Here is a 7330-nt window from a genome sequence, read left to right on the forward strand (position 1 = left end):
AACGGCAAAGCCGATCGATTCTCAAGCTGGGCTGTTCCCGGTTAAGCTCGCCGTTACTAGGGGAATCCTCGTAAGTTTCTTCTCCTCCGCTTATTTATATGCTTAAATTCCAGCGGAGTAGTCCCACTTGACTGGGGTCGCGGTGCGACGTCATGCACTCCGTTAAAAGGGTCCATTGGGGCCATCGCGTCGGCTGCGCGCCGGGCGCTGCGTTTAGTAGCGGGTATATAATTCACCTACCACGCGGTTGTGTCCGGCACGATAGGCCGGCAGCCGGATCTTTGGCCCACCTGCCCCTTGCGGGACCGAGGAGCCACATGCCGCGTCCCACCCCAAGTTGAGTTGCAGGTGGGAGCGTGTTTGGCGTGACAGCCGAGCAAGGCGTGCCCTCGGCCAGAGGCCTCGCGGGCGCTAACTTGCGTTCAAAGACTCGATGGTTCGGGATTCTGCGAATTCACCAGGTATCGCATTTCGCTACGTTCTTCAACGATGCGACAGCCGAGATATCCGTTGCAGAGAGTCGTGTGGAAAATATAGAATTGCAACACGGGGTCGCGGCTAGCAAGCCAGCCACATCCCCTCGTTAGGCACGGTAGAAGTTGCCGCAGGCCTTGTTCGCCCAGGCTTGATAGCAGTGGGTTCTTTTACCCCGAGCCCCAACTCCAGAAAAGATGAGGTTGTCGAGGACTTTTGCCAGCGACGGACGATGCCGCCGCCCAGCGGGCTAGATAACTTCGTGCGCGGTGCTGTTTTGGTCAGGGTCACGACAATGATCCTTAGCGCAGGTTCACCTACGGAAACCTTGTTACGACTTCTCCTTCCTCTAAATGATAAGGTTCAATGGACTTCTGCGCACGACGTCGGGGCGGTCTCGAACCACTCTGGAATCCGTCGCCGCGATCATGACGGAGAACGTCATCCACTTCACCGGACCATTCAATCGAGTAGGGACGACGGGCGGTGTGTACAAAGGGCAGGGACGTAGTCAACGCGGGGCGATGACTCGCGCTTACTAGGCATTCCTCGTTGAAGACCAACAATTGCAATGATCTATCCCCATCACGATGAAATTTCTCCAAGATTACCACGGGCCTGTCGGCCAAGGCTATATACTCGTTGAATACATCGATTAGCAGCGCGCGTGCGGCTCCCGGAACGGCTTGAACATCTAAGGGCATCACTGAGACCTGTTATTGCCTCAAACTTCCCGGAGTCGCCTAAACGAGCGATAGTCCTCTAAGAAGCTAGCTGCGGAGGGATGGCTCCCTCTCGCATGTAGCCTAGTTAGCAGGCTGAGGAGTCTCGTTCGTTAACGGAATTAACCAGACAAATCGCCTCCACCAACTAAGAAGCAGGCGCATGCACCACCACCGCATAGAATCAAGAAAGAGCTCTCGGATCTGTCCAATCACTTGGCATATGTCACGGACCTGGTAAGTTTCCCCGATGTTGAGTCAAATTAAGCCGCAGGCTCCACGCTTTGGTGGTGCCCTTCCGTCAATTCCTTTAAGTTTCAGCCTTGCTAAACCATACTCCCCCGGAACCCAAAGACTTTGATTTCTCGCATAAGGTGCGGGCGGAGTCCTATAAGCAACATCCGCCGATCCCCTAGTCGAAAGCATCGTTTATGGTTGAGACTAGGACGGTATCTGATCAGTCTTCGAGCCCCAACGTTCGTTCTTGATTAATGAAAACATCCTTGGCAAATGCTTTGCGCAGTTGTTCGTCTTTTCATAAATCCAAGAATTTCACCTCTGACTATGAAATACTGGAATGCCCCCGACATTGTCCCTATTAATCATTACTCCGATCCCGAAGGCCAACACAATAGGAACCCGGAATCCTATGATGTTATCCCATGCTAATGTATCCAGACGATGGCTTGCTTTGAGCACTCTAATTTCTTCAAAGTAACGATGCCGGTGGCACGACCGGCCAATTAAGGCTAGGAAGCGCATGTCGCCGGCTGGAAGGGTCGAGTTGGTCCGGTGCTTTACCGCCGTGGGGCGGGCCCGGCCGACCCGGCCCAAAGTCCAACTCTGAGCTTTGCTGCAACAACTTAAATATACGCTATTGGAGCTGGAATTACCGCGGCTGCGACTTGGTTGAGACTTGCCCTCCAATGGATCCTCGTTAAGTTGGAGTTTGGGTGTACTCAATTTCCAATTACGAGACACTAATGCGGCGTGTAATCAGCCAGGTATTTGTTATTTATTGTCACTACCTCCCCGTTAGTCCGAGGATTGGGTAATTTGCGCCCGCGCCTGCTGCCTTCCTTGGATGTGGTAGCCGTTTCTCGGAGGCTTTCCCTCTCCGGAATCGAGACCCTAATTCTCCGTCACCCGTCACCACCATGGTAGGCCCCTATCCTACCATCGAAAGTTGATAGAAGGCAGAAATTTGAATGATACGTACGCGAGCACGAGGGCCTTGCGATCCGTCGAGTTATCATGAATCATCGGATCGGCGGAGCAGAGCGGCCGCACCGTCAGCCTTTATCTAATAAGTAGCCCCTCCCCGGAAGTCGGGGTTTTGTTGCACGTATTAGCTCTAGAATTACTACGGTTATCAGGAGTAGCACGTACCATCAAACAAACCTATAACTGATTTAATGAGCCGATTCGCAGTTTCACGAAGTTCAAATTGGTTTCATACTTGCACATGCATATGGCTTAATCTTTGAGACAAGCATGTGACTACTTTGGCAGGATCAACCAGGTAGCACGTCCTCGTTGACGTCCGAGCGTGGTCAGGTCTTTGTCCGCCCTTCCACTTGCGTGTCAAGGCCGAGGCAACGGCCGAACCGGTTGTCAGCGATTGAAGCGGAGCCAAGCTCATCCTGCTTGATTGAGGATGCGGCGCGAGAATGTGTTACATATCCTACCACTAAGCTGTGGAGAGGTAGAGGCAACACCTGTTCCGCACAGGTTGTTCTCAAATTCGGAGAGCAGCTTAAAGGAGGTCAAGGTCCTAGCAACCAAAAGGTTGCCAGAGACTCTTTATCGTGAGCAACATCCGAGGACCAACGAGCGGGAAGCGAGGCTGCCTTGGTAGCTTACCGGGCACTAGGAGTGCCGGAACCACGAGGAAGCGCCGCAAGCGCCGTTAGGCCGCAGCGGCACACCCGAAGGTGTCCACCGCGAGGCAAGCACGTGTTAGAAGCACCACTTCCCGTGGGTCGGGTGCAAGTGCACGCAAGCACTTGAAAGAAGAGCATCATCCATATAAAGCGGCGGAAACGAACGACGGGACCACGAGCGCTTTGTAGTCCGACCGCACGAAGACGAGGATCTGCCGGCGTGAGACACGAGTCAGGTCCAAAGCTACATCATCTGCTGCATCGCTCGCGTAGCCAACATCCCGGTCCAAGCCTCCCGAGCCTCCACACCACACGCGTAAGCACGGTGGGACCTTTCTCTATGTGGCGTCCTGCGGAGTGTTGCCAGCTGGCAGCGCTTGATGGGTGATCACACCCAGCAACGGTAGCATTGCACGAGCGACGTTCTCTTAAGGCAACGGCATCCGTTCGTGAGGATCGCGCGAGAATGTTACGTATCCTACCACTAACTGTGGAGAGGTAGAGAGCAACACCTGTTCCACGGTTGTTCTCAGAATTCGAGACGCACTCATGTCACCGCGGTGGCGCGGCTTAGCGTTAAACGCGGAGGACGTTCTGCGGAAGGCAAACCTTGCGGCGCACCCCGCGAATAGACGGGGGAACGTGCGCTTTCTGTTCGGGACGCTAATGCGCTCGCGACATCGGTCCAAGCCTCTCCCGAGCCTCCCACACGCGTAAGCGCGGTGGGATTGCTCTAGTGTAGGCGTCTGGTATCCACAGCCAGCGGGTGTCACCACGGCAGCGGTAACGTTGCACGGCGACGTTCTCTTAAGGAACAAAGCGGCATCCGTTCGATTGAGGATCGGCGCAGAATGTTACATATCCTACCACTAAGCTTTGTGGAGAGGTAGAGGCAACACCTGCATTCACGGTTGTTCTCAGAGTCGGGAGCGCACTCATGTCACCGCCCGGTGGCGCGGCAGCGTTAAACGGGGTACGTTCTGCGGAAGGCAACAGGCGCTGGTGGCCCCGCCAATAGGCGGGGAACGTGCGCTTTCTCTCGGTGTTCGGGACATGCGCTCAGCGTAGCCGACACTCGGTCAAGCCTCCCGAGCCTCCCACCACGCGGTGGGATTGCTGCTGTGTGGCGTCACCTGAGTGTCCACAGCGCTGCGGGTGTCACCGCAGCAACGGTTAACGTTGCCTGGCGACGTTCTCTTAAGGCAACGGCATCCGTTCATTGAGGATCGGCGGCGAGAATGTTACATATCCTACTCACTAACTGTGGAGAGGTAGAAGGCAACGCTTACCTGATTCACGGTCTCAAATGGGGTTCTGCAGAATCGGACCATCACGTGTAGCTGGCAACGACCAAACGTCGCACGTGACTGTCAGTCGCGGCAGCGTGGCATTAACGTCGCCGCGTGACACGCCACGGCAACGTATAGGTTGCTACGTGCATTGATCTTCGGGCGTAGAAAAGTTGTGGGACGAACCCACAACTTGACGAGGGAGAAGGGGATGCCAGCCCCCCCAATATCTGGGGAACTTAGCCCCGCCTGGGACCCCTTGCCCGTCAGCTTGTGAAGGAGCCCTACCACTGTTGCCGCGGCAGAAGAAAATGGCCATTTCTCTGCCGCGGCAGGATTTTCTGCCAGAGCTTGGCCGATTCCGTCGTATTGTAGTGCTGCGGCGCCATGGTTTTCACCGTTACCCGACCAGCGCGCGCCCACCCGACTGTACGCTCGGCGTCGTTGGACGTTTTCCCGGCGATAGAAAGAGAGCGACATCGCGTTTTTAGCGATTCATTCGTGAATGCCCATTGGCTACTGCGGCGCCGTAGTTTTCACCGTTGCGACCAGCGCGCCCTTCCCCACCGGTATCTGCTAATGTTGCGGCGTGCGTGGGCGAGCTGATGGTCGTGCTTCGGCGCCGGTGTTTTAGACGATTCAATCATTGTGGTTGCTAGCGATTAAATTAGTTTGGCTGCAGCGCCCGATAGTAGCGCGCCCACGGCGTCGCTGGCGTCGTTGGGCGTTTTCCGGCGTCGGCCCGGCCCGCGTTTTTAGCGATTCCGTCGTATTGAGCTGCAGCATCGCGGGTTTCACCGTTACCCGGCCAGCCAGCCAGCTTCAACCCGACCACCCGACTGTACGCTCGGCGTCGTTGGACGTTTTTTCCGACGATCGGACCCGACTTGGCGTTTTTAGCGATTCCGTCGTATTGGCCTGCGGCGCCGCCGGACGTTTTTTCCACCGTTACCCGACCCGTACCAGCGCCCACCGGCCGACTATCACCTTGGGCGTCGCGTCGTTGGGCGTTTTTCAGCGTCGGCCCGACTTAACGTTTTTAGGGCGTTTTTCAGCCGTCCCGGCCCGACAGCGTTTTTAGCCCGATTCCGTCGTGTTCAACACCGGCTGTATCAGTTTCCGTTACCCGACAAGCGCGCTGGTTTCACCGTTACCGACCAGCGCGCGCTCCACCCGACTGTCGCTCGCGTCGTTGGGACGTTTTCCGAGCGTCGGCCCGACTTGTGGCCGTTTTTAGCCGATTCCGTCGTATTGGCTGCCGGCGCATGGTTTTCACCGTTACCCGACCAGCGCGCCCACACCGGCGTACGCTCGCGTCGTTGGACGTTAATTCCGACGTCGGCCCGACTTAACGTTTTTAGCGATTCGTCGTATTGGCTGCCGCGCCATGGTTTTCACCGTTACCACGACCAGCGCGTGTGCCCACACCGGCTATCGCTGGCGCGATCGTTGGAGCGTTTTCCCGACGTCGGCCAGCCGACTTGGCCGTTTTAGCCGATTCCGTCGTGGCTGCGGCGCTGTAGTTCCACCGTTACCCGTTGAACCAGCGTAGCGGCAACGCCAACCTCTGACGGCGTCGTTGAGCGTTTTAAAGCGTCGACCCGACTTAACCGTTTTAGCCCGATTCGATAAGTATTAGCTAGCGCCATGGTTTTTCCGTTTTGACAATGCGCCCCAGCGTCAGATGGGCCGTTTAAACGCTCGGCCTTCGTCTGGGCGTTTTCCGTTTAGCTTGTCGGAAAGCAGCGTTTGCAGCGTTCAGCAGTCGTACTCCGGCATTTACAGCGCCATAGTTTTCCAATTACGTTCGACCAGCCGACCACTGTGCGGGCGTCATTGATCGCTCACGCTCGGGTCTGCGGCGTTTCGCTTTGTTTATCCGTCAGCATGGCCCTGTCACGATTTTGCCGAGAGCTTATAAAGCATTCGACCAGCGCGCGCCCACTCCGATCAGACAAGCTGCGTCGTTGACGTTCACGCTGGACCGACGGCTGCTTTAGCCGATTCGCCAGATTGGCTGGCGGCGCCATGGTTTTCACCGTTACCCGACCAGCGTTAAGCGCCTCACCCTGGGATCAGTACGCTCGGCGTCGTTGGACGTTTTTCCGACGCTCGGCCCGACTTGGCCGCTTTTTTAGCCGATTCCGTCGTATTGGCTGCCGGCGCCATGAGTTTTCACCGTTACCCGACCGGCGCGCGCCCACCCGACTGTACGCTGGCGTCGTTGGGCGTTTTCCGGCGTCGCGCCGGCCGGCGTTTTTAGCCCGATTCAACCAGCCATTATTTGCTACGCGGCGCCATGGTTTTCGACCGTTACCCGACCAGCGTAGCCCACCCGACTGCTCGGCGTTTCGTCGTTGGACGCTTTTCCGACGCCGGTCCGACTCTGGTCGTTTTTAGCGAATGTATTCCGTCAGATTGCTGCGTCGCTTGCGGCATCATACCGCTACTCACCAGCGCGCGCTTCACTCCGATCGTATCGCCGGACGTCGCTTGCGCCCGACGTCGGCTATCTGTTCGTAGCGACGTTGGAGCGTTTTCCGGCAATCCGGACCGAAGCCGCCGTTTCAGCGATGCCGCCAGCTTGGTTAGCGCCATTTTTCACCGTATCTCGACCGCCGCGCGCCCACCCGACTATAGTTCACCGTGTCGTTAGACGATTTCCGACGTCGCCCCGACTTAGCCGTTTTAGCCGATTCCGTCTGTCAGGACTGCGGCGCCATGGTTTTCACCGTAACCCGACCGACGCGCGCTTATCCGACTGTACGCTCGGCGTCGTTTGACGATTTCCGACGTCGGACCGACTTGGCCGCTTTAGCCGATTCCGCTGTATTGGCTGCGGCGCTCATGGTTTTCACCGTATCCCGACCAGCGCGCGCCCACCCGATCAGACGCTCCGTGTCGTTGGATCGTTCGACGTCGTCCGACTTAGCCGTTTTCAGCCGGGACCGGCGTTTTGGGT

General features: G+C 56.9%; 1 pseudogene; it reads right to left on the reverse strand.

Annotated features, from left to right (window-relative positions):
• Nucleotides 1–366: 366 nt before the first annotated feature.
• Nucleotides 367–522, reverse strand: LOC139834699 (5.8S ribosomal RNA; annotated as a pseudogene).
• Between the last annotated feature and the right edge of the window lie 6808 nt (nucleotides 523–7330).

This window comes from Lolium perenne, unplaced genomic scaffold (assembly GCF_019359855.2).
Source record: "Lolium perenne isolate Kyuss_39 unplaced genomic scaffold, Kyuss_2.0 unplaced61, whole genome shotgun sequence".
NCBI classification, from domain to species: domain Eukaryota; kingdom Viridiplantae; phylum Streptophyta; class Magnoliopsida; order Poales; family Poaceae; genus Lolium; species Lolium perenne.